The sequence below is a fragment of the Eretmochelys imbricata genome, chromosome 3 (genome assembly GCF_965152235.1).
Source record: "Eretmochelys imbricata isolate rEreImb1 chromosome 3, rEreImb1.hap1, whole genome shotgun sequence".
Lineage (NCBI taxonomy): Eukaryota > Metazoa > Chordata > Testudines > Cheloniidae > Eretmochelys > Eretmochelys imbricata.
In genome coordinates, this window is record NC_135574.1 from 28,619,059 (window position 1) to 28,639,903 (window position 20,845).

Consider the following 20,845-nt stretch of genomic DNA (forward strand, 5'->3'; position numbering starts at 1 on the left):
CTCCAGAGTGATTATTACAGGCTCATGTTGGAGCTAACACAGTTCACCTAATTACTGGGATATAACAGGTGGCTGGAGTGTCTCTGGTCAGAGACAACTAGAAGAAGAAACAGAGAAGATTCTCCAGGGACCCTCTAGGAACAGCCAAGCTTAGGGAGAAAGTTCAGGCTCTTGTTCTGTTGTTTGACTGAAAGCCAAACCACCGGAAGGAGGCAAATTTGAATGAATGCAGGACATGTAGACTTGTTCAGTCTCCCTTTTTGGAATAGTAAGTACCTTTACTGTTCTTCAGAAACAGTCCTTTTAGACTCCTAGCTTTTCTCCAGAATGACACTACTACTAGGCTACATACTAGAATAGAAAAAAGTCTACATAGAAGTAGGCTTGAAAAACAAAATGTGATAGTAAAGGTACTAAAAGGAAAAAACATAGAAGTAGAACTCGGCTACTGAGAGAAGTTGCATTTTAATACCATCCACCAGGGCCGGATTAAGGCATAAACTAACTAAGCTGAAGTTTAGGGCCATGCTATGCGAGGGGCCCCTAAAAAAGAAAAAACTGACTCCATTTCAAATTTTATCAAAATCAGTTGATAAAGAAGATTCTCTCTAAATATAGACACTTTTGTTCAGATATGACAAATCTACACATCTGGCTACACAAAAAGCCTTACCCTTTGTTAATTGTTCATTATTGACAGGCTGGAGGCCAGGGCTGAGGAAAAAACGATAAGCGTACTTGTAAAATTAGTATTTTTACGAGTAAGTCTGCTAAGACAGTGTTTTGTTGGCTAGCTGCTACCAGTAAAATTCTGACCATGCCTTCATAATTTATTTAAATAAATCTCACTGCCGATAAAATCGGGGGAAAATGTGAGGTCGGAGACGGCAGTGTCGTGAAGCAATCCTGCCAAGCTCATACTCATATGGGACTCATTGTAGGAGTGATGTCATATATAGCATTCCCCCTTGGCTAGTAATAGCTGGAAGGCCACTATCTTTTGTTTACTGTCCAGCACGCTCAGTTGTATAGTGCCTTTCACTCCTGTTTTTCTTAAGTGTTAGTGTGTTCTTTCTTTTGATCTGTACATATGTACAATTTTTTTCATTTTAGTGTGCACGCTGCTTTCTGCTTCATGCGCTATCCAGGCTTCAAATGATTGAGTTTGCAGGTGATCATTTTATGGACTTGGGTCGAGTGGATCTTGTAGGATAAATTTGTGTTGGCTTCCCTCCATCAGTTTCAGGAACCTTCACGGTAAATATCAGAGTGCTGATGAAAGGATAAATAGAGGGTTTTGAGAGAAGTGAACGAAGATATACATATATATCAAAATATTCTGAGTACTTGGTGAGCAAGTTATTTCAGATTATGTGCATATATGATTTATAGGCTATTAAAACCTATAATATTCATTATATTGAATATAGTCAAGTTTTTCTCACTTTCTCAATGCCTGTCTAGAGATTACCAGTCTTTTTTCTGGTAAATAATTTCTCTTTCACGCATATAGTTTGTTGTCACTCTGTGTCTGAAGTGTTTACTTGAGATTAATTAGTGGTCCTGTGGGAGACAGAGGATAGAGAAGTGAACACGAAGAGTGATGTCAGCTTTTCTTGCAGTATTTTATAGGCAATCTCCCCTAAGCATTCTGTGCATCAAAAGTGACAAATTCCGAAGCTTATCATTTGAGAATATCGTCAATGACTTTGATCTCCACAAATCACAAAAGAAAATGTGTTAAATTTCAGTGTTAAAATTAATGTCCTGTACAAACAGACGTATTTCAGGTTGTACTGCTTCCATTAAGTAAGCTGGTCTGTGTAACTGTTTTTGTGTTGCTGTAGATACGTTTTCATATCTACTAATCAAGAAATCATAATTGAAAATGTTAGTTTGAAACTATTTAATAATGCAAACAGGCATATTGCAAGACGTATTTTAGTTAGATTATTCTATTTTTTACAACTTTGCCTTTGTGTATATATGCACATATAAAGCTTTCATGTTTATATATTCAATGTCCTTTCTCTGAAAATAATAAAAAAAATTATGGTATGGGGCCTCTTCCACTTGACATGGTTTAGGGCCTCAATGTCATAATCTGGCTCTGCCACCAGCATTTTATTTTGGTTGCATATCACTGCTTCGTAGTACTTCATTGAATGTCTTCACTTGCAATTTCCTTTGCTATCCATTGATTTTTTTTTTATCTATTGTTTCTTCAACATTCATATTTGTCTCCTTAATTCTCAATGTTATGTCCCCGAGCTGGCCTCATCAACTTGTCCTCTCTCTGCTGAGCAATACCAGATGTTGGGACCTTACAGGTTGAGTTCTGTTGGAGAAGAAATCCTTGGTGTTGGGCATAAACCAGAAATCCTTGGTGTTGGGTCCCAAAGGGAATGCAGACAATCCCTTTTTCAGGGATCTTAGCTCAAACAATAATGCCCAGTTCCTAAGGAGCAACTCTGCCTCAAGAATTGATTCTAGGTAATGGGATTTAGGCAGAGAGCAAACTTCCTCACTGCTGCTTCCAAAGAAACTGCAACAGAAAACCAACACCACAGCGTATCTTCAAAGTCTAAAACTTGCTTGCACGCTAAGACAGACAGCTTGTAAGGCTATGTGTAACAGTGCCATCTGGTGACTCCTGCCATAAGAAGCTCTTATCTCCATCCCTTTTTCTCCCATCCCTGTCATAGCCATATCTTAGCTCCTTTACCCTTTTCCTCCTCACAGCCAACGTCTTCCAATATCATCTCCAGTCTCCCTCTCTTCTCCAGTTCACTCTGTAGTGCCCACTCCAGAGTGCCCATTCCCTCTGAAACTCGTCAGAGTTTATGATCTCTCCAACTCTTTGTACTCACTGAAATCTTTGTTACAGATGTACTCTCATCTCTGGTTCTCCCATACCATCCAACTTGTGGGCCACAGCAGTGGTGTTAGGCTCTTCTTTCCTTCTGATTGCATCCACTCCCTGCTTCTTCTCTCTTCCATCCATTCTTCTCCTTGGGAATCTACTTCAGTATGAACTAATTGCCCCTTTCCCTCCATATTGATATCTATTTACCCAATCTGTTCCTTGCTTTTCAAAATCCTGACTGATTTCTGCCCCTTCCTCTGGCAAGAGTTCCCACTGATTTTTTTTTTTTTTTTTTATGACCAACTCTTGGGCCTCTATTCCTTTTTGCAGTGTTCAACACGTTCTACATTCAGCAATTTCAGGAAGAAAGAATATTAGTCACAGGAACTTGGGGTTGGGGGGAGCGTGGGAATTGGATCCTGGAATGCAGTGACCCTGAAAGGGCTATTGTGGTAATAGCAGATAATCAGTTGAAGATGAGCATCTCTTGTGATGCTGTAGCTAGAGGTGAATGTGACCCTTGGATGTATAAATAGGGGAATATACAGTAAAAGTAGGGAGTTGGTATCACATCTGCATAATTGTGAGACCATTATTGGAATAACCTGTGCAGTTTGTATTCTGGATGGTCTGCTTTTTAACTGGTTTGTTCCCAACCTGGTACTGAGACAAAAATCAGACAGGCGATGCCATTTTGAAGAGCAGCATACTCTTCAAAATGGCATCCCCCATGCAGGCAAAGTCAAGCAGGTGTGAACTTGCACAGTGTCATTCCTGGAAGTGCCACGCTCTCCAGTGTTATGGGAGTGTGATGTCCCAGATCTTGAACACAGGCCTGGGAGTCCCCAGGTAGTCCCCAGGCTCTACCCAGTATCTACTGAACCCAGGTGGGCTGAGAAGCTACTAGGACTACAGTCCCAGCCAAAGCACTACCCATAGGAGCTCTGATTGGAGGATCACTCAGCTCCACTGATTGGTCCAAAACCACTAGTTAAGCCAGAAAGAGGAACAGGAAGTTTGTCTGAGCAACAAGGTAGTTTCCTGTTGTGACTGCATTGGACCTTGCTTGTGCCTACCTCCTGCACCAAACCCTGTTCCAGATTCCTGCTCTTCTCCTGGCTTACCCCTATCTTCACTCCTCTTCCCACCAGGCTCCTGCTCCATGCTTGATCCTTGCCTCTCCTCCTGTCCACCACCAATCCTGGCTCCAACCCCAGCTTCTGACTCTGGCTTGACCCTTGGGTCTGGCATTTGGCATCTCACCTCAGCTTCAATTCTAGGTCCTGAGTCTGGCTTGATCTCTGACTCTGGTACCTTGCAGTTGATTCTGGTGCTGACCCTTGACTCTTTATTCCCCAACCTGGATGCCTGCTAGGTCTTATTCCTGTCTAATTACTAGGCCAGATGGTCTACACCCTGGTGCATAACAGCAAGTTGTGGTGGATTCTCAATTACTCTAAGATTTCAAGTTAAGATTGGATGTCTCTCTAAAACATATTCTACAGCTCAAACTGAGATTGTATGCTTGATGCAGAAATTACTGTATGAGGCTTGTTGGCCTGTGCTATGGAGGAGATCAGACTAGATGAGAAGTCATGGAAGACAGGAGAGATTCCAGAAGACTGGAAAAGAGGCAAATATAGTGCCCATCTATAAAAAGGGAAATAAGGACAACCCAGGGAATTAGACTAGTCAGCTGAACCTCAGTACCCAGAATCTCTATAAGATAACAGTCAGCATGGATTTGTCAAACAAATCATGTCAAACCAACCTGATACCCTGTCAAAGAAAGCTAACAAGCCTTGTGGATGAGGGGGAAGTGGTAGATGTGGTATATCTTGACTTCAGTAAGGCTTTTGATACTGTCTCACATGACCCACTCATAAACTAGGGAAATCCAACCTAGATGGAGCTACTATAAGGTGGGTGCAAAACTGGTTGGACAACTATTCCCAGAGAGTAGTTATCAGTGGTTCAGAGTCATGCTGGAAGGGCATAATGAGTGGGGTCCTGCAGGGATTAGTTTTGGGTTGGGTTTTGTCCTATATCTTCACCAATGATTTAGGTAATGGCATACAGAATACGCTTATAAAGTTTGTAGACAATACCAAGCTGGGAGGGGCGACAGGTGTTTTGGAGGATAGGATTATAATTCAAAATGATCTGGACAAACTGGAGAAATTGTCTGAAGTAAATAGTAAATTTGAAAGTAAATAAATAAAAAAGTAAATATGAAATTCAATAAGGAAAAATTCAAAGAACTCCATTTAGGAAGGAACAGTCAGTTGCACACATAGAAAATGGGAGTACTGCCTAGGAAGGAGTACTGCGGAAAGGGATTTCGAGATCCTAGGGACCACAAGCTAAATGAGTCAACAGTTGTGCCCAAAAAAAGTCTCATTTGGGGATGTATTAGGCATCTTGTAAGTAAGACATGAGAAGTAGTAATTCCACTCTGCTCTGATTAGGCCTCAATTGTGTCCTGTTCTGAACACCACATTTCAGGAAGGACGTGAATAAATTGGACAGAGTCCAGAGAAAAATGACAAAAATGATTAAAGGTCTAGAAAACATGACCCCTGAGGGAAGATTGAAAAAACTGGGTTTGTTTAGTCTGGAAAAGAGAAGACCAAGAGGGGACATGACTGTTTTCAAGTATGTAAAAGGTTGTTATAAGAAGGAGGAAGAAAAATTGTTCTCCTTAACCGCTAAGGATAGGACAAACTGCAATTTAAGCACATTGCTTCTAGGGAAGTTTAGGTTGGACATTAGGATAAACTTCCTAACTGTCGGGGTGGTTAAGCACTGGAATAAATTGCCTAGGAAGGTTGTGGAATGTCCATCATTGGAGATTTTTAAGAGCAGATTAGACAAACACCTGTCAGGAATGATCTAATTAGTCCTGCCATGAGTGCAGGGGACTGGACTAGATGACCTCTTGGTCCCTTCCAGTTCTATGATTCTATGATCATTGATTTTTTTTTTTTTTTTTTAAGGCTAGAGTGCTCCATTATGAACACCTCAGATCACGCCTGGCGTGTACTCATCTGTCTTCCTACCTCTGACTACTTTTTTTTTTCTTCAGACATCTCCCCTCTTCCTCTCTGTTCCACAAACCTGTGGAATTAACCTCTTCCACTTTTATACCTTGTCTCTGAGCAATTTAAGCTGTTCGCATAGCTTCAGCTACCATCTCTATGCTGACACCTGAGAGCACATGCTTGGAGAGGTAGATATCTCCCTCTCTCCTCCCCCACTCCCCAATATCCAACTATCTGTCCAACATGACATCCTGGATGGGCCCCCACTGGTAGCTCCACCTTGAGTACAGAACCTTGCTTTTTTTTAACTTTCTGGTTCAGATCCTCAGCTGATGTAAATTTTCATAGCTTTGAAGTCAGAGGAGCTATGGCAGTTTATACCAGCTGAATGAAGATTTCCCCTTCCATTGCTACCATTCTCCACTGCAGCTGACGATACTGCCATCCTTCCATCACTCAAGCTCTCAACCTCGGTCTTATTTCTGTCCCCAAGAATGAATAAGAGTACAAAGGTCCAAAGGCAAAGGTGGGTTGGAGGGCCAAATGAATAGGGGACTAAGAGGAATAAGGTGGAAAACACAAACTAGGGGGTGAAAAGGAGATTAAAAACAAAGGGGAAAGAATAAAAAATGAAAAATAAGAAAGCACATGTGGAAAGACAAACGGGTCAGAGATAAGTGGGAGTCACCGGAGAACTGCTGAAAAAGGCTTTAGATTCTCATTCTCAAAACTTCCATCTCTCAAACTATGGGTTTGAGAGAACCATTTTTCCTCAAATATTTTCAGCTGATCATCACACTGGGGATAAAATCAGTCACCAGTCTTGTGCATAAACCACCCACCCCCTCCCCCAGCTGTTTCCCAGGCTTAGTGTAGCATTCTGAGTATGCATTTTCTATTAATGAATCTCTACAAAAGAACCTGATTTCAAAAGCACCGCAGTTTCTGGTGAGCACAGAAGGCATGTGTTTGTGGAGTGGTTTTGTTTTTCAGTTAGATACTTCACAAAGCACTGGCTTGTCAATAAGATTGTAATGTTTTAGTTTTAGTTGTGAGAGGGAAGTCATTTTTGTGATTCATGGAAGTGACAGATAAAGCTGAGAGACTGGCCACCTAACTTTTCTTCAGCAAGATTAAATTGTACACTGATAGTTCTGAGCACAGGACACTAACTAATTCAGACTCCCTGATGCTATTTAAGCAAGCATTCCTTGCTGAAATAGTTCCAAATCAGTACAATAATGGTTGCACAGAACCCATTGTGAAGTATGACCACCCACCCGCTCTGCAGAATGATAACAATTTGGTGTGCTTGGCTTTGCCTTGCAATCTGATTAAACTACTTTATGTATTGTAAGTGCTTCAAAAGCATAAAAGACAAGGGGAGATTACAAGTATCTAATGTTATACATTATTTGTATGCATACCAGAGTATAAATATGTGGGACATGTCCCTAGACTATTAATCAAATTCTTTATTAAGCTTTTGAAACAGTATGAATCTATGAATAACACATTCTTTCACAGCACACTGTTCACCTTATTTAAAAATATGGAGCTCTCTGATTAAACATCTACATTAAATTTCTGCTGAAAACTATCCCCAAAATTCATTGAAGCATTTGAAAACAATCCTAATAAGCAGGGAGCTATTGAATCTGCCACTTCATGAATCGAGCTGGTGGTAGAGGCATCCACATAGTTGTAGTAGCTCGCTACAGCAATGATTTTCAATCAAGTGTTTAATATTTGCTTATCTGCTGTCTTTGACCCAAGTACCAGCTCTAGTTAAAGCTGCTTTTGGAAAGATGAAAAATCTGTTAAATGTCCACAGAGGAGCCACAAAAATATGCATAGATAATTCTGTGTGTTCGGCTCCCATAAAACACCGCTTGGATGACTAGCATTTGAAAGTATATTACAGAATATTGCAGCTCATACTAGATTGACTATTATATCAATGTCTTGTTCCATAGTCAGTATGAAGAACAACCAAAAGATCAAGTAAGGCTGAATAAAAGTTCAGTAGAAGACGCAAAACCATCTAAGATCGATTGCTCTAAGTCAACTAACAACATTATTGGTATGAGTTCCATGCGCTTGACCCTACCAACCTTGTGACATGACTCTACAAGATGCATGCCAGCTCCGGCTGTGAAACATGGATGCCCTATATAGCGGGCTTTGTTTCAAATCTTGGTTCCCATGCCAGTCAGTGGAAAAACACTGATATCCCAAGATGGAGTCCAGTACCATGTGTCCTGGTCACATGTCCCTGTAGTGTCATAGCAGCCATGACTCAGAGGCTGTCTGCAGCATCCTCAGGAAGGCCCCCAGGTGGAAGATAAGCTTCTTCGAAGGCCTATTGTTTTCTCTAATGGCCCTTCCCCACCCAGCTTTTCAGAATGAAAGTATCTTGTCTAGTGGGTGTTCCCCAAGTGTAAACACATTGATACATACTCAATATTTTTAACTTCAAACACAAAAATGATACATAAGATACTCATATTCAATAAATCATAACCTTTCCAATGACACCTTACATGACTTATCTTGCATAAAATACATTACCCTAATAATATCACTGAAGAATATGGGGTCCACTGTCACAAAGGGTCCTCTCCTTCAGAAAGCACTTAGCACCTGCCCTATGAAAAGATGTTCATTGTCAATTTGGGCATCCAAAATCACAAGTCACTTTTGAAAATTTAGGCCAATGTATATTAGACTGGATTGTCAGACATGCTCAGTGTTGACCTCACTGTGCTCCCATTGAAGTCAGTGGGGAAAATTCCATTTGACTTCAATGCGAGCAAAGCTAGGCTGACGCTGAGCTATTTTGAAAATCCCTACCTCCTACTTCTGCACTGCATTAGTTTAATATGGCCCCAGAAGGGGTCTAATTTAATAGATCTCCCCCCCCCCCCCACGCCCACTCTCCCAAATGTTGAAGATTGTCTAAGGTTTTTTCTCTGTAGCTAAATTGGCAGCATTACAGTAATGAGGAAATGTCTCTCAATATCATTTCAATTTTTGTTTTCCCTAGGATTCACAACATGTAGCTCTGTAGGTATTGGGCACCTTGGAACACCCTTTCCTGCTTCTCAGTTAGGCTGAGGATATTTCCCTGCAGGTCAATTTCAGTGTCTTGCACAATCTGAATAATCAAGTGATCTGCAAGGTAAGAATGCTCCGTATTTCCAGTGTAGGCAATATTCTATAAATAGAAGAAAGGAGTAAGTGGAAGCATGATGGAGAATGTTTACAGAGAGTCCCACAGCAATGCATCTCTTTTCCAATCATAAATAATGAAAAATAGGCAGTTACCAGAGATACACATCAGCTTTCATTTGTAGGAGGTTGTCTTACAGGGGATATTTTTCCTTGTTGCTTCGTTTACAGAAGAGGTCTAGTTTTTTTTCATTTTTTTTCCCCCATGTGGTTAAAATGTACAGTTCACACTTATCCTAATATCACAAAAAGCTTAGTTTGGAATTCATAATGCCCTGTTATAACATGGGGAAATAACTCTGTTTAAGTGGGAGACCATATTAAATAACTCTCTGCCTTCTGCAAGGTTATAACAGTCTTGCAACAAAGAGGAGAAACATACAATTCAGTTTCAAATGGAAAAGAAATGGGGGTTGGGGCTGTAAAAACCTAGTAGGGCTGTCTACAGCTTATGAATAGTCACTTACAGGTTACACTAATAACTAGACTGTACCACTAGGCACAGGCACAGTTCGGGGGTATCGGGCATTTCTGATAAATACAACATGCTTCCCAGCACACAGGAGAAGTACAACCACTATTTTCAGTAGGATACAGAAAGCTTCACCTCAACATGACTGGCTGCTTCACTAGTCCTGGCTTCTCTAGATTCCTTCTGCCTTCATCTGAGTAGTCCTTATTCTCATGAATAGCATCACTGATACCACATAAGGACTAGCTTTGTAAGTTTCAGAGTAGCAGCCGTGTTAGTCTGTATTCGCAAAAAGAAAAGGAGTACTAGTGGCACCTTAGAGACTAACTAATTTATTTGAGCATAAGCTTTCGTGAGCTACAGCTCACTTCATCGGATGCTCAAATAAATTGGTTAGTCTCTAAGGTGCCACTAGTACTCCTCCTTTTTCTTTTAGCTTTTTAAGTATTTACTGATGAGCTTCATAGTTTATAAAGTTCCATTTTGGATAGAAGTCACTGAGTAACTAAAGTTCAGATCAGCAGAGTTTGGGGACTGAAACATAATTCAGATCTACCTTGCCTTCAGAGTGTTCAAGTTCAAATAGCTATTCTGTAATTAAAACAGAAAAGTCACAGCTTAGTGTAGACCGACTAGGTCGTTCTGACCATGGGACAAAAACTCTGATTCTCTGTTGGTGTACCCTTTGTGAAATCATTTATGCCAGTACACAATGGGTGTATGCCACTACTAAATCAGAATGGCAGCATTTACACCGTGTATGCACTGGCATGAATGAAGATTGCACAAGGTTCTGGAGTCTGTAGAAGGTCTTCTCCTCTGAGGACAATTGCTACTGGTACCATCCAACTAAATCCAACATAGTCTCTTATGAACTTTAGTGGATCTGTAAAGGAATATTAAGTTGTTATGGAAAGTATTTCATGGAGAAATAGGATCTTTGTGTTGAAATTGCCTGAATGCACCGCTACAGACTAGGGACCAAATGGCTAGGTAGCAGTTCTGCGGAAAAGGACCTAGGGGTGACAGTGGACGAGAAGCTGGATATGAGTCAGCAGTGTGCCCTTGTTGCCAAGAAGGCCAATGGCATTTTGGGATGAATAAGCAGGGGCATAGCGAGCAGATCGAGGGACGTGATCGTCCCCCTCTATTCGACATTGGTGAGGCCTCATCTGGAGTACTGTGTCCAGTATTGGGCCCCACACTACAAGAAGGATGTGGATAAATTGGAGAGAGTCCAGCAAAGGGCAACAATAATGATTAGGGGTCTGGAACACATGAGTTATTAGGAGAGGCTGAGGGAACTGGGATTGTTTAGTCTGCAGAAGAGAAGAATGAGGGGGGATTTGATAGGTGCTTTCAACTACCTGAGAGGTGGTTCCAGAGAGGATGGTTCTAGACTATCCTCAGTGGTAGAAGAGGACAGAACAAGGAGTAATGGTCTCAAGTTGCAGTGCGGGAGGTTTATGTTGGATATTAGGAAAAAATTTTTCACTAGGAGGGTGGTGAAACACTGGAATGCGTTGCCTAGGGAGGTGGTAGAATCTCCTTCCTTAGAAGTTTTTAAGGTCAGGCTTGACAAAACCCTGGCTGGGATGATTTAATTGGGGATTGGCCCTGCTTTGAGCAGGGGGTTGGACTAGATGACCACCTGAGGTCCCTTCCAACCCTGATATTCTATGAATAAAGAGGGTGGGGAATGGCTGAAAGATATATGTATCTTCATGAAAACTCCTGGTATAAGATGTATTATCTAAAATTGTGATCCTTTAAGTCATTTTGATTGCCTGTTATTTCCCTGGGAACAGCTGGTTTTGCTGGAGCATTCAACTAAAATAGGTCTGAGAGAGCTTTTCATTTGACACTGATGGGTAAAACAGCTGTATTTTGTATTCCAGTTAATATGCCATGGTAGAAGGGATTAAATTCCCCAGGATGGTGAATTTATTGGACTATCGGAGAGCCTGGTGAATCCAGTATGAAATCAACCCTAACCAAATCTCACCAAGGACAGCATTTGTGCTTATTCAGCTCATACTCGGGCAAACTCCCACTGCCTTTACTAGAGCTTGCCCAATTTAAGGACATCCGGATTTAGCCCATTAACTTTTGTTTTATTTGCTGTGTCTACTTAGTTTGCAGTCCTTAAAGGCTCCCCCCCATGATACTGATCCAGCAAATCACTTATGCACCTGCATAGCTCAAATCTTTTAAAATCTAGTCAATAAGATTTTATTGACAACTTAAACACCTGTTTTGAAAGCTTTTCTGTATCGGGTTCTAAAAGCAGACTCCCCAACAAACCTGTCCAGCTCTCCAGAAAAAGGTCAGATTTTGCACAAGGAAAGTAGGGGGTTGTGTGTGCTAGGAGCCTTCCACACCCTCTGCACTCCTGAGAAGAACTAGACAATTTTTTTTTTTTGGCAAATAGGAATTTTGTAGGGAAATAGTTGCTTCCCCATCCTGGAGCTCCCTGTAAGGTGTGTGAGAACATAAGAATGGCCATACTGGGTCAGACCAAAGGTCCATCTAGCTCAGTATGCTGTCTTCTGACAGTGGCCTATGCTAGGTGCTTCAGAGGGAATGAACAGAACAGGTAATCAAGTGATCCATCCCCTGTTGCCCATTCCCAGCTTCTGGCAAACAGAGGGTAGGGACACCATCCCTGCCCATCCTCACTAATAGCCATTGATGGACCTGTCCTCCGTGAATTTATCTAGTTCTTTTTTGAACCCTGTTATAGTCTTGGCCTTCACAACATCCTCTTACAAAGAGTACCACAGGTTGACTGTGTGTGTGGTTTTAAAAAAAAAAAGGTCCTTGTGGCACCTTAGACTAACCAGTTTATTTGAGCATAAGCTTTTGTGGGCTAAAACCCACTTCATCAGATGCATTATTGTTTTTGCTGATACAGAGTAACACGGCTACACTCTGAAACAGGTTGACTGTGCGTTGTGTGAAGAAATACTTTGTTTTTAAACCTGCTGCCTATTAATTTCATTTGGTGACCCCTAGTTCTTGTGGTGTTTACTTCTCATAACCCTTCCTTATTTACTTTCTCCACATGTCATGATTTTATAGAACTCTATCATATCCTCCCCCCACTTAGTTATCTTTTTTTCCCAGCTGAAAAATCCATTTTATTAATCTCTCCTCATACAAAAGCTGTTCCATATCCCTAATCACTTCTGTTTCCCTTTTCTGTACTTTTTTCCAATTCCAATAGATCTTTTTCGAGATGGGGCAACCACATCTGTACACAGTATTCAAGGTGTAGGCATACCATGGATTTATATAGAGGCAATATGATTTTTGGTCCTATTATCTATCCCTTTCTTAATGATTCCCAACATTCTGTTCACTTTTTTTGACTACTGCTGTGCACTGGGTGGATCTTTTCAGAGAACTATCCACAATGACTCAAGTCCTATTTCTTGAGCAGTAACTGATAGTTTAGATGTCATTATTCTGCACCACCCTCAAATGCAGACCGATACCATAATAGCATGACCACCTGGCCTAAAACATTATTATTGACAATGTTCATTGAAGGAATTCCCAATGTGGGCACAAATCCCACTCTTTCAAAGAAAACAAGGGCCCTATTTTCTCCTGAGCTGCCTTTCTTAAAAATCTCTTGACCATGTTAAATTTTAATTTGTAATGTTTAATCATCAAATGTTTACAGAAATACTGAATGAGAGCAAAACTGCGGAAAAGGATCAATTTAAAAGTACCCATGTTTCAACTGACAGTGCAACTACTAAATATCTGCACTAAAGGAAGCTTTTAAAGAGAAGAAACCCTCTTTCTTTGTCATGTGGGGGGGAAAAAACCCTTTAAGTCAAAGACCAAGGCTCAAATCCACCAAAGGACTTAGGATCCTAAGGCCAAAATTTAGGCATCACTGAGATCCTGAAAACCCCTACTCAGCTGCTGCTTAGTCCTGTAGGCACCTAAAATCCCTCAGAGCCTAAATTTTTGCTATTAAAATCTCCTAAGTAACTAAGGTTCTACCTCTGGGTATAGGCAGTGCTGCCTCAAGTAGGCACCCAGACACCTAACTCTCACCAAACTCCAGTGAAATCTTCACACCGGGTGAAGATAGGGAGAGGAATGCCCATCTTGCTGTAGGGCCTGATTCAGTGAGCATGCGTCACTCCACACAAAGCAGCAAGAGGGTGGGGCAAAGACAGCATTCCTTCTAACCTTTAGCCCAGTGATTGGGGGTCATTGCTTGAGATGTGGGAGACACTGGTTTAATTCCCTCTGTGTCTGTTGGGGGAAAAAACCCTTATTCAAATCCCTCCTCTCGGGTGAGTGCCCTAACCACTGGATTAGGGCATAGTCTGGTGTGGGTCCCCTCAAGCTCTCCAGCTGAAGTCATTCCACTTTATGAACACACACATGCACTGGGACAGAGAGAGTGAGAGACTTTCTATAGCCCTGTGGTTAGGGAACTCCCCTGACAGGCGGGGAAACACTGTTCAAATTCCCCCCTCTGCTTGACTTCCTGCTCTGTATGCAGGATTTGAGATTCTATTCTCCCTGTACCTTTTTGACGCTTCAAATAAACTTTTCTGCTTCTCCACCCCGTTGTGATTATTGGGTGAAACATACCGGGTAGCAAACCAACCCCTGCTGTTGTTTTGCTTCTCGGCACTGGCTGCCAGCAACATAATGGAGGTTGTCATGACTGCCTCCCCTGTACCACAGCCATTTTGCATAGAGGTAGGCATGTGCTGCTACTGTTACAAGAAATGGCTGAGGCAACTGAGCCCAAGAGATAGGGTTGCCAACTTGGCAGTTTTTTAACAAACCAGACACGCCAACAGGAGTGCAGGAACCTACCCTGCAATGTCTTTCCTCTCCCCCTAGGTCAGGAGGGACTTGCTTGTGGAGCCAGGGCTGGGAGCTGCAGCTGCCCAATGCAGGAGGCAGCCCCAGCTGCTTAGGGGCTGGCATGGGTGATGAGCCAGTGCCTCCCCTGCCTGCAGTAACTGGACTCTGGGTGTCCAGTCAGTAGATCTGACTGGACGCTTCTAGGTCTCCTTGTTGAAAACTGGTCACCCTATCAGGAGAGAGTTAGACTGTGGATCCCAGGCAGAAATAGACCTCTACCTCAAGCCCAGAATTTAGAGTCTAATTCCCTGAGAGGAGCAGGGCTTAGGACACAGCCCTCTCCTTGGCGTATGCTATTAGCTAGCTTAAGAAACTCCCCACCTATCTTGCTGGCTTTTTGAGGCTCCCAATTTTAGCTGCCTATTTCTTCCCATGCATTGTATAGGGAGCCTAGATGCCTAATTTAGGGTTTGTAGAATCCAATGGGTGGCTCGGTCCCTAAAAGTTAGGCACTGCTGAGTATTACAATGCCGAAGTTCCTCCGTGAATCTGGGCCTGAGTGATTAGACTGGAATGTGTTCCTTTGACTTGGTCAGTCTAGACCAGTAACATGCTGGATTTGATGGATTGCAGTTGTTACAGAAAGTGTGCTCATATAAATTGCTATTTCAGAATTTGGTTCATACAAAAAAATGGAGAATTTTTTTTCTTTTTGCATGTTGAACACATTATTGTTTTCTGTAGTCAAGTCTGGTCAACTTTTCTGCAGTTCTATATTTAATTTAACTTTTCAGGCTGCCTTCTGTGTTCCCATATAAAATAGAGCCTAAAAATATTTTCTTCAGAAGGCTAATTATCTGTCAAGCTCCAGTGCAAAAAATAAAATTCTCAAGTGTGTATATATACTGTTTTCTTGATTACATAACAGACCAGAGAGAGTCTATGGTCTTAAAGCTGCCAAAAGATATAATGGTTACACTGAATTTCATTGAACAATCCAAAATATTTGCAGTTCAGCATTGCCAATTAAAAATACTTGCCAATTAAAACATGCTTGTAGCAGGGAAATTTTTTTAGCTTTACCATGCCAAAACGACTTGTGCTTTATTTTATCCAAATGTTAGTAAATAACTTAAATACAAATGATGATCCTCTGTCTAGCTTTTGAACAGCTTTTAAAAAAATCTTTAATGATGTAAAGAAATCTAAATAATTAGTGTTTAATGTTGAAGTAATAAGTTGGAATCATGGGGGTCTATTCCACTCCCCTTCCTCCACCCCACACGAATTTATTATAACTATATAAGAAAACACTCTTACTCTTAATTAACTGGTTGAAGGGATGTAGTTACAAATAAAGTGAAACGACTTAATCTCATTGATGCAACTCTAATTTCATTTACACTGGTGTAAATGAGTAAATACATTATGTTGTGGTTAACCCATATGCTTACACCTATGTAACTGTAAAATCTGGCCCACCCTCTCAAACTCCATTTTTATATCTATAGATTGCAAGTTTTTTCTGCTGAAATTAAAACAGAACAACAAACCACTATCATCAAATAGATCATTTTAGTTGCCATGGGTAACCACTGCCAGTAAGGTATTCAGGCATTGGAACAGCAAGCACTGATAACCCATTTTGAAAGTGCTGACTGTGCGTCATTTTGCAAACTTAAATAATTATTGTGTGTGTAGGAGGGTGGTGGCACCAACAGGGTATATACTTGTAATGAGTCATGCTTTAAATAGCTTAATTTGTCATCCTCTTATAAAGATTGCAGGGATCTATCCAGAGGGAAAAGCAGTGCCTGAATTGTTGTTAAACTAAAAGACTAGCCGGACAGATAGGGAGGTAAATGAAAGAGAGAGAAAGCTGGACAAAAATAGAGGGTGGTAAGCTGAAGAAAGAACACTTAGCAAAAAAATAAAAATAACCCTTCCTTGAAACCTCTTATTGGTACCCCATGCCTATTTGGTTGCTGAACATAAGAGTAATGAACCCCCAAGCACACAAAGAGGGTGGAAGGTTTCATTCTGATGGGGGTTGATGCTTGTCATCCTTCTGATATCTTCCAGAATCAAATTCCATAGTCATAGGCCAGTTATTGAGAGAGCTCTGCCTTCTGCACATATGTGTTTCGTTTTGATGGCTTCAATTGAATGTGGGTGCTGGAAAATTAAAAAAAAAAAAAAAAAAGTAAAAACGTGTGTGTGGGCGGTGGGGATTTTTAATTTCATTGTCCAACCATCTCTGTAATGGTAGGTCTCATGATCCTATATGATGAGGTGGTAACTTGGGCTAGTCCCATAGAAAACTTCTGAAGAGGAGTCTGACCCAATATTCAACAGGAAACCAATGTAAAATGAGAACACTGGGATGATGTGCTCTTGGCAGCCTATATTACTGAGTAAAGAAATTGTTTTGATCCTCTGGTGTCTCTTTCAGGTGGGTGGTCTTGTTGGTTTGTGTTTTTTTTTCCTCTGCACCCAGGATTCAGGCCTGGAAGTCACAATTTTATGGACCACCATGGCCAAGCCTAAGCCCAACAGGATGGGGTGCAGCCACTTGACCAGTTACAGGTTGAAGAAATCTGAACGTTATAAAGCAAATAACAAAATAGTTGCATTCAAAGTTGCAAAGCACTGTGCTTTTACTCTCATAACCGAGATTCATCTATCATGTCTGTAATTTGAGTACTTGCACACCACTGACTCAACTCTCAAAGTCCATTCCCAATATGCTCTGTGGAAACTTTGGGATGGAATCTAAGAGGCTGTCTTGTTTGAGGCTTCCATATCCCTGATCTCAACTCTGAAGAGACTATATCCAGAACATTACACAAATCAACTTCCAGATATGCATGGCTAATATCCACAAAGTTCAAACATAGGCAAACCTGTGGAATAGACTATTCCATTACATAACCTTATGTTTGAGAAGGCCACATAAAACAGATGGAGTCAACTGGAGCGGTGCCATTGAGCTGCATCAGTTTGTACCAACTAAGAATTCGGCCCACTGAATACAGTTCGGCTCCACCTTTACTAGAAAATCACACTGATTTAGCAACTATCCTGTGTATGCTCACTTAGGTCCCAATCCAGAAAAGTACTTAAGCATGTGTTGTTGAAGTCCCCCTGGATCTTGAGAGCCTGGTTTTCAATGGGATTTCAGCACATGCTTGCATACTTTGAATTCAAAGCCTCAGGACAGGCTTTGCTGTATTGAACTTCTGTCCATTTTGTTACTGTTCCTTATACCCATCCTTAGTGCAGTGACTGGTTGCTTTTTAAAACCAAACAAGCTTTTAACTCGCTGTATAAATGTGAATGTGGAACACAAACTCAAAGGACTAATGCAGAACCAGACATAAGGATTAGCAAGCAGTTGTCATTGCAACATGTTACAGAACAAATGCCCACACAATCTCTTCATTAACTAGAAGGAAGAAAACAGCTGTGGGTTTCCTGGCATTGCTACTGAAACAAGAGAACATTTTGTCTGAATCGGTGGTTAGTGAAAAATTTTGCAAGCCTCTGGGCTGGTGAATTGTGGTGGTAAGCTATTAAGGTAAAATGGTAAATAATTTCCTATACTCTGAGGAAACTTGTGTTCAGTTCTATTCAGATACATATCTGATCCAGTGGTATGTAGAGAACTAGAATACTTCAGAGAAACTCTGGTAAAACATAATTAAGGTTGACAGGAGCTAATGACTTCACACTTACAAAAATGTGAAATGTAAAACTTTTCAGCTTTTGCCTGTCTATAAACAGGTTGGGCCTTTCACAGTTATTGAATTTACAATATGAAATTTGCTAGTACTAAATACTTCAGTTCTGCTTTTCACAAAATGGCTTTATTATTTACTTTCAAGAAGAAAAGAGAATTAAAGTTTTAAAATAGGCCCAATGAAAAGCTACTATTACTACCACTTACATGTTGTGAAGTAATCACTAGCACTGCTGCAGCTAATAGGCCATCAGAATTTCTATTATGCTCCTACTTATACCTCCATCTTAAAAAAATAAACACTACAAAATGATACTTGGCATGCCTAGGAGTGAATTTCATTTTTCCTCTTTATATATTTTAGGCATAATACACAACATTGAGTCTTTGTAAATTTCTGTAACACAAAAAAAAAGTTATAAAACCCTTCAAATTTATTTCATATGCTTGTTGGTGAGATTTAAGACTTTAGGGTTCTTGGACTTCCTAGGTGCTCAAACATGGTTAAGTGCAAGTGCAGACCTAGGCCTTGATCCAGTAATTAGATCGTGCAGATAAATACTTGTGCCCATGAGAAGTCTTACTTCAATAGAGCTCCAACCAAGTGCAAGAATCCACTCATCAGAACCCAGTTATAGGATCGGCATCCTAACTTGCAGTACAAGTCATAAAAATTGGATATAATCTTGTGGTCACATAATCAGACTTTATGGATACAGTGTACTTATTGGGGGGGGGGGGGGGAAAGCTCTTCCATTTTAACAGACCTTACCCCCACACACACACAAACTTCCTATACATATGCAAGAGAATCACTGGAACCAGTAGAAACTTTGTAAACAGAGATATTGTGTGCCCCAGTGTAAGCCCAGATAGAGAATTACATTTATACATTCAAACTTCAAATGTGGCGTTTCCTGAGTTCTTAATTATGCAGCCTTAACTTTTCATTAATCTATTTTTGTATGGATTTTATCAAGAGGGTAGTTGAAGAAGAATGGGCTAAATTTTCTTCTCAGTTACACAGTTGTATAGCTGGTAGAGTGCAGTCATGAAATATTTGACAAATTCTGCATCTGAGTAGTGTATTTAACAAGTAGTATTTTGCAGTGTTATTGCTATTTATCAAACTTTGACACAAGCTGGCAATGTTAGTTTAACTTTTATTTCTGAAATGTATTTCCTGGTGTTTGAGTCTATCAGTGTGGGTGTAGCTGAACAGAATTTGGCCCAGAATTTTTTTGCTTGGGAGTCACTATGTGTGATGTTCCCCTCTGGTGTTCTCTGGACCAGTGATCTGCTAGGTCGCTCCAATCCTTGACTCTGGGAGCCAGCCTTATCCTGCTCTACTGTGAGAACCCCCACTCCTGGGCTGTTCATGCACAGCCTCTGGCACGTAACCTGTTCCTTGGATTGTGCAACCGAATGACACTAGCCAATATCTCTGGTCCCAGACATAACCCTAGGAACCTCCATTTTGCAGTGTCCAGTTATTCCTGCTGGATACTGCAAGCTTATGAGTTCGTCCATTTAACAAAGAAATTGATACATACCAGGCTTGTTATCCCAAGGGGAGTCTCTGACACGCTTCAAACCAAATGCACCGCTTCAGGTAGAATAAACAAACCAATTTATTAACCACAAAGATAGACTTTAAGCTATTATAAGTCAGATTTGGTCAAATGAAATAAAAGCAAAACACATTCTAAGCTGATCTTAACACTTCAGTGCCCTTAACTTGGATGCTTCTTAACCACAGGCTGGCTGGTTGCCCTTCAGCCAGGCTCTCTCCTTTGATCAGTTGCTTGGTAGTGGTGTCTGTAGATGGAGGTGGGGGAGAGGGAGAGCATGGCAAACCTCTCTTCCTTTTATCATGTTCTTTCTTCCTGCTTGGCTTTGCCCCTCTACCCCTTCAAAGTCAGGTGAGCATTACCTCACTGTAGTCCCTAACTGATCAAGGGAAAGGGGGTAACGCACTCAAAAGTCCAACAGATCCTTTTGTTGCTGCCTAGGTCAGGGTCCTTTGTTTCTGTGAGGTTGGGCTGGGTTTGTCCAATACATGCCCTGATGAGGTGTGAACTGCCCCCTGCTCTTGGAGAGTTTGCCTCAGCTTGCTTTAAGCTATGAGTACACATTTTCAGCCTCATAACTATATATGTGAAATTACAACCTATAATATTACTAAACATCACTATAACAATGCTCAGTACATCATGAGCCTTCTGAAGACACCCGACATGACAAACTTTTCATTAGATACCACACAATCATACTATAAGGATGAACATGGGGCTGTAGGGTGTTCCCATGAGGTACAGAACATCATACTAGGGTTTCATGCTCCTGACAATGACTTTGTTTGACCTTGTGCAAGTCACTTAGGTCAACTAAAGCACAGACTATTTATCTTAAATTGGGGGATAATAGGAACGCTGCTAGGTCTATCTAAACAATGTTTTGAAAGTAATATGGAACTACAAAATATCATTATGGTCAGTTAGATGAAGAAGTAGCACTAGAACTTGGAGCCTTGGAATCCCTCGCTGCTAACCTAGTCCTCGCTGCTAGACTTTGGGTCCTGAACAGCATGAGAAGAAAGTTCTGTGTGGTCTTTAAGGTGTGTTTTTTTTTTTTTTTTTTTTATAAAAAAGATG